Source organism: Toxorhynchites rutilus, chromosome 3 (genome assembly GCF_029784135.1).
Source record: "Toxorhynchites rutilus septentrionalis strain SRP chromosome 3, ASM2978413v1, whole genome shotgun sequence".
NCBI classification, from domain to species: Eukaryota; Metazoa; Arthropoda; class Insecta; order Diptera; family Culicidae; genus Toxorhynchites; species Toxorhynchites rutilus.
The window spans coordinates 291,846,725-291,854,581 of record NC_073746.1 but is presented as its reverse complement, the minus strand read 5'-3'; positions in this window follow the sequence as shown (position 1 = coordinate 291,854,581).

Genomic DNA, 7,857 nt, shown 5'->3' with positions numbered 1-7,857 from the left:
TAGCGAGTGGTTAGTGCAATCGAAAGAAAACATTCCCATTGTAATCGTCAAATCGGGTTTCTTAGGAAAACATATATGGGGAGCATAATATTAATATCGCAATATACGCATCAACTCAAATTGTAAGCTAACGCCCGAATTTAGGCAACAAGATTGCTCGTTGCGTCGGAGAGGATAGCGAGTGGTTAGTGCAATCGAAAGAAAACATTCCCATTGTAATCGTCAAATTGTTCAAATTGTATAGTAATCACTGTTAATGTTTTAAACAAAAAAAAATCTTGGATACATTTCCGGTCTAATGGTATATAACACAACATATGTCGTAATAACAGTTTTGAGTAATATGCGTTTGAAAACTCTTAATGAATCGTTACATTTTTCGTAGGGTGACCCCTCTATATAGAAATCAAAGACATAGTCCTATGTCAAAAAACCGTTTTTTTATGGTTACTCTAATGCAAATATTGCAGATCCTTCTCGTATAGGCCGAAACGAAGCCCCTGCATAATCAATAATATCAACCAACTTGATATGATATCGATTGCATCGTCATTATTCACAGTTTGAGCTTCCGAAAAATGTCCAGAAGTTAGTACTCATACCCTACATTCACTATCAAACATAGACATTCAGAAGATTATCTATAACTTTGTTCCAATCGGGTGTTGAGACCATTGTAAATAGACAAAAGTATAATTTTGTTACCATTAATTGATGACATTTAATGGCTTAAATGATGTTAAATAGAAATTAATGAAAATAATCACCACCGACTCGCACAAAGCAAAGATAAATATCATGGAGATAAAGCAGGAATAAAGGGTGTGTCACATAAAATTGCATCACGGAAAAAACGCTGTAGAAATTCGCCCAGTAGACCGATCCTTTTGAAAATTTTAGACAGTAAAATAAAAACTATTAAACAACTTTTGGCATTTTCCATTTTTCATACTTCGAGCCCAAGCTCGTATGCTCGTACCTTCCTCTTTACCCCGTCCATAAGGGTCTGTACAACGTCAGGTTGTAGTTTTTTTGACGTAGGACAACGTCTAACCGGAAGATATAGGGGGTGAAATGGAAATCTAGGCACTGAACAAGTAGGAAAAAATGCAAGATTTGGAACGCTTATAACTCGAGCATTTCTCAATAGATCGCAAAGGTTTTTGCATCAATTGATAGGAAATATATCTACGCATCTATCATAACGAACAACATTTCATTTTTCTTGAGATAAATAATTGAATAATTGTGAAATATCAACCATTGTCAAAATGCACTATGTGCCCATTTTTGATTGGTCCATTTTGTGCTCCTCAAATCGTACCGACCAAAACGGGCAACCAGAGCAGCAGCGAAATATAATGAAGCACGATTGGAAAGGAAAAAGAAAAAATGAACGAAACAGTCTAAATCGCAGATAAATCTCGCAGTCTCACACATGCGTAATTCTCGAGCCAGCCAGTCAGCTTAAAAATCCCCACTCCGCTGCCGTAACGATCATTCTCATTCAAACCGTACACCACATCGGTTCTCATCACAACACATCAACAAACCAACCCAAGCAGCCATGTCTGGACATGGTAAAGGAGGAAAAGTGAAGGGAAAGGCAAAATCCCGCTCGAACCGTGTTGATCTGGAGTTCCCCGCAAGGGTAGCTAGGCCGAGCGCGTTAGTACCAGTGCACCAGTCCACCTAGCCGTCGTTATATAGTTTCGGCCGCCGAAGTGATCGAGTTAGCTGGCAAAGCTGCTCGCGACGATAAGAAAACCCGCATTCGGAAAAGAACACATTCGGTTCGGTGGACATCAAGACAACAGGCAGTTGCAGCGAGTAGCGAGTGCCAAACGCAATCGCAAAACGGCAGCTGGTAGCAGTAGAAAAAAGTTTGTTCTTTATACAATCTGCTTTGGTGGCAAATCCAGAACAAGGCGGCATCAAGGGCGTTCGAAATGGTTTTTTTCAAAACCACGAGTACAAAGTTTTCTAAATTGGAATCATTCCATAAAACAAGGCGCTTTTCAGGGCCATTAAACCTTCCAAAAAAGAGTTTAGGAAATACAGTTCAATACTTTCTAAAACATTATGCAAAATAATAATAAAACACAAATTGATTTTTTCATCATTTGTTTGCCAGGATCTGATGAGTATGTGAATTTGGCAGTTGTTCTGAGCTTATTGATAGTTGGGGACTTTCCTGATTATTCAATTTTCACCCATTCTTAAATTGTTTCCAGATTGAAAGTACAGTAATTTACAATTAGTTCGACATTTAGCTAATTGGACGGACATGTAATGCGACTTATTTAGTTGGACATTTTTGTAAACATAGAGATCCAAATTATGACCCCACATTGAAAGTCGACACTGTACCACTGTCATCGCAAATGTTCAATTACAGGTTAAAATCGCCTCCAATGCGACACTGAGTGGCGCGTCGGCACGTCGCATTGAATGTAATTTATAGTACAACATGTCACAAAGCTGGATGGGAAGAAATTTTACAACTGTGAAAGCTGTGGCGAGTGGCAACAAATCGCTAAACAGGAAGGTTTAGCCGAACAAGATGGGGATATCGAGTGATAACAAAACAATAAACTCTTTAGATTGAAGATAATTTTGTGATCCTGAAAAGGACCCTTTTCAGCCTGCATGTGAATCCAACGAGCGAACACATCGTAATGAATGTATTTTTTTGCCATCGCTCCCTTTTAACGCTCATTCGTTCGTCTCGTTGGACTCGCCCCTCTGGCTGAGTCTGCCGATTTGTCTCTATGCTGTGAGTGTGTACCGCTAGAGTATAAAACACGCGGACCCCAAAAAAATATCTTATTTTCTTTCAAACCGTAAACCCGTGTGGTTGTACGGCATCGGCATCGTGGGCGTAACAAAGGAGGACAAGTTAAGGGAAAGGCAAAGTCTCACTCGAACCGTGCAGGTCTCCAGTTCCCTGTTGATCGCATTCACTGATTGCTCCGCAAGGGTAACTAGGCCGAACGGATTGGTGCCGGAGCACCAGTATACCTAACAGCGATTATAGAGTTTCGGCCGTCGGAGTGCTCGAGTTGGCTTGCAAAGCTGCTCACGACAATTAAAAAACCCGCATCAAGAACAGAGCAGGTTCGGTTCGGTGCTCATCAAGGCAACAATTAGTTTCAGTGAGTGGCAAAGTGTTTCTCCGGCACGTCGCATTAAATGTAATTTACTGAACAACATGTCACAAGCTGGATGGGAAGAAATTTTCCAACTGTGAAAGCTGTGGCGAGTGGCAAACGCAATAGCTAAACAGGAAGGTTTAACCGAACAAGATGGGAATATCGAGTGATAACAAAAACACAACACCAAAGGTTCTTTTCAGAACCATCAACATATTCATAAAGAGTAAACAGTAAACTAATCCATTTTTCAGGTAGATAGGTAGGTATTCACATAGGAGAAGAAAATAAAACAATATATTTAAAATATATATTTAACAAAAGCTGTCCCCTTTGTATAGTCCTACGTCACTCCGGTTATGTCCCCGACATTACCCACCCGTCTTTTTTGAACAGAAATCCATTTTCTCTTGAAGTCCGCCTCCGATTTGACAACTTTTGGGTTCTTCCGGAGGGCCTGCTTCATAATCGCCCAATATTTCTCTATTGGGCGAAGCTCCGGCGCGTTGGGCGGGTTCATTTCCTTTGGCACGAAGGTGACCCCGTTGGCTTCGTACCACTCCAACACGTCCTTTGAATAGTGGCACGAAGCGAGATCCGGCCAGAAGATGGTCGGGCCCTCGTGCTGCTTCAATAGTGGTAGTAAGCGCTTCTGTAGGCACTCCTTAAGGTAAACCTGCCCGTTTACCGTGCCGGTCATCACGAAGGGGGCGCTCCGCATTCCGCAAGAGCAGATCGCTTGCCACACCATGTACTTTTTGGCAAACTTGGATGGTTTCTGCTTGCGAATCTCCTCCGGAACGCTGAATTGGTCCTCTGCGGAGAAGAACAACAGGCCCGGCAGCTGACGAAAGTCCGCTTTGACGTAGGTTTCGTCGTCCATTACCAGGCAATGCGGCTTCGTCAGCATTTCGGTGTACAGCTTCCGGGCTCGCGTCTTCCCCACCATGTTTTGCCTTTCGTCGCGGTTAGGAGCCTTCTGAACCTTGTATGTACACAGGCCCTCCCGCTGCTTGGTCCGCTGGACGAATGAACTTGACAAATTCAGTTTATTGGCGACATCCCGGACCGAACTTCTCGGATCACGTCTAAACTGCTTAACTACGCGCTTGTGATCTTTTTCACTGACGGAGCATCCATTTTTGCCGTTCTTCACCTTCCGGTCGATGGTTAGGTTCTCGAAGTATCGTTTTAGTACTCTGCTGACCGTGGATTGGACGATTCCCAGCATCTTACCGATGTCCCGATGTGACAACTCCGGATTCTCGAAATGAGTGCACAGGATTAATTCACGACGCTCTTTTTCGTTCGACGACATTTTTCCAAATTTACGAAAAATTGACAGTGAAGCATGGCCAACGTGATCTATACACTCTTATCTGATTTTAAAGCGAAAGCTGAAGATATAATTCCTAAAAATTAAATTTCTACAGCGTTTTTTCCGTGATGCAATTTGATGTGACACACCCTTTATGTAAGGACCGAGATGACTTCTTTGAGGTACGCCCGACGTGACCGGAAAAGAGATGAAACGGTGATATTTTGACCGCTCTATCCAGTTAGGTATAGTTTTGAGTAGATATTAGCCTTGTAGTATTAGTATCATGAGGGCACTCATGTTCAAGCCTGTAGATAGTAATAAATGAATGTAAATGTGAATGTCAGTGCAAGTACTGCACCGAACATCCATTCCGGACGAACGATTTGGATGCTACGTTATGTGCTTTTTATTGACGGCTCTGTTTTGGAAGCACAAAACAAATGTAGGGAAAAAGAGATCAATCTTTAACAATTTGAACTGTTTAATAATCTTCGAGAGACAGATACATTTCGATTCGAGTGTTATGCAAAAGATCTAAATCCGTTCGAACCAAACGAAAGTGGTTAATGTTGAAACGATTTCATAAAGATGTGACGTGTTATCTGAGTATACGTTGTTCTACTTCAAAACACATTACTAAGTGCTACTCTGTATAATAGACACGCTATATTTAAAGTTTACCTTCGAGGAATTATTCAAATGGAAGGAGCCAAACAGTTCTCCCAATTTTAACGTTTTTAGGAACGATGACGCGATCATATGAAGATGGATGCACATGGATATCAGATATCAGAGCTGAGGAAACACAGAAATAAACATATTTCACCGTGAGGAGGAAGATGTAGAGACGAAGATGTAGTTAGAATGTGATACACGCTCCAAAAAAATATGATATTGGTGACTTCAACGCACAATCACCGCAGAAAACAACATAACTCAAGTAGCACGAACCAGTTGGCACGAATGAATTTAGGCAAAGATTTGCAACAACAAAAAATTATCTTCCGAACCCGACAAACTAAAAGAATCATAGTTGATATTGCAACTACGATTATCTGTTGATTCATTAATATGGATGATACAAAACGAAGCAGTTTAGTAGTCGAACATGCTACCCACTGATAACGTTCAAAGAGCAATTAATCAATCAAAACGATCATACAAAACAATTACTACCGTCGGACGACAGTTGAATAAAGTAGAAACATTGTATGAACTTATTATTTCAAATTTATTTTGCCGTTCAATCCTCGGCAGTGCAAGGGCAAGCTCCTTGAGTGCCCAGGAATGTATGGTGTTCGAGAAATAATCCGTTAGACAAGCTGATTAGAACAGGACATATCGAAAGAGAACAAGGATGACCACTGTTCACTCATTATGCACTGCATGCTGCAATGCTTCACGCAGTCTTTTTACGATACCAATTCGATCGAAGGTGATGTAAACAAATTATGATGGATTTTTCACAAATATTGACCATAACAAATTCTATGTTCATAAAATAAGTACAACCGAAACGTTTAATTCTGTACGAGATTTATTACAATAATATACACAATGATTACAATTAAGCTTGGAATAGATTAAAGATAACTTCACTCTCTTAAACTATAGCATACGAATAAGGGTAGCTGTAGCCTGCAAATAGAATTGAACGAATATTCGATATTTTGTTGTAAAAAAAATTATAATTTCTACCAAGTCCAGGATAGGTCAATGCGGCTGCATAAGGTGATACGACACTCGAGTAGGGTGACAAATAACTCGTGTATGAATAGGGCAGAGCACCTACCGAGTATGCAAGGGGAGCAGCGGTCAGCAATTGTGCTTTAGGATCGGGGATCGGGGCGGGCGCCGACAGGACGACAGTGGCGATGCAAAGCACGGCAGCGAACAGGAACTGTGGACAGTATATTGTCAATCAATGAAAACGTGGACACAGTAATTTAAACACAGATACAATATCACTCACTACGAATTTAACGGCCATCTCAGCGATGTTTGAATTCTCTCTCACGGATCCGGTTCAATACACGGCTATTGATGCAATGATACTGATTACAGACGTTCATATTACTTTTATACCCCGTCACCACTTTCGATTCTGTCTATTGCTTCTAGCCTCGGATAAAATAGAACCTCCTCAGCGCGCATTTGTCGTGTCCAGACCATCCCGGTTTAAGAGCGATTAAGTTGTCCAATAAAATACGTACAGCCAAAACAAACCGAACAATCCAATATAGTGAACTTATTTCGTATGCAAGGGATGTCGTCTGCGCATACCACACTCTACCTGTTTGATCGGATAATACCTGAATGATTGCATTGCACGAAGTCCACATCCTATAAGGAGATCGTACGGCTCGATGAGCTAATGTATTGGAATTGTAACAAATATATCAACGAACTTGACTGAGTTCATTTTTATTAATTGAAGGATGAGTATCTTCCATCTTTTTTATGTAATCTATTTCGGTATAAATGATACTTGGCGTTCAACGAAATGCCATTAAGTTATTATGTTGCAAACTTCACCTTGAAGCGCTCCAAAGCTACTGCCAAATACAATGCGGATATTGATGGTTTTTTGGGTTCCGCGACCCACCACGCAGTTCTGAACAATGAGCGCTGTAGCGAGCTATTCCAAAATGGTTTCATGTATATGTTTGTGGAACATATATCTTTCGGAACATGAATAAACACCGGTAATGTAGGGTTATCCATTTCGTGGTTCAGAAAGTAAAGTTCTCGCTGTTTTCCACCGGACGTTTCAATATCGTAGTTTAACATTAAACATACCAGAGCGGTCAAATGACTACTTTTGAAACTTCAATCGGAATTAATAAATTCTGTTTTCTATAATTTGCACGACTTTTGCTCTATTATGAAATTACTTATTTTTTCAATCTTTATCTCTCTTCATTCTTTGTTTTTCCTAAAAATCACATGTACACTACTAGTGTTGTCTACCATGAGTGGTCTTTTGGCTGCTGGATAATATATAAGTATTTAGAAAGTTGAAAGTTTTTCATATCAAAAATACTATCCAATTGTTCTTCCTCATACTCTATATGTTTAGGTTCATGTTCAGTTTGTATTATTCAGGATATCGTTCATCGACCGCTAGTATATTATGAGGTGAAATAACGGTCAATCAAACTGGCGTTGTACAAATATTTGATTGTAAAAATAATTAAATTTATGGTTTATTATAAAATGGTAAATTAAAATAGTAAATAATTGTTCTTGTATTTTATTATTGGTGGATTATTTCAATACAAATTCTAAAATTGAGTCCTAAGATGTCAATGCAAAGGAAGTAGTTGGAAGAAATAAATTATATCACCGAACTACGCTTTGAAATAGATGAAGAGAAATTCTTGT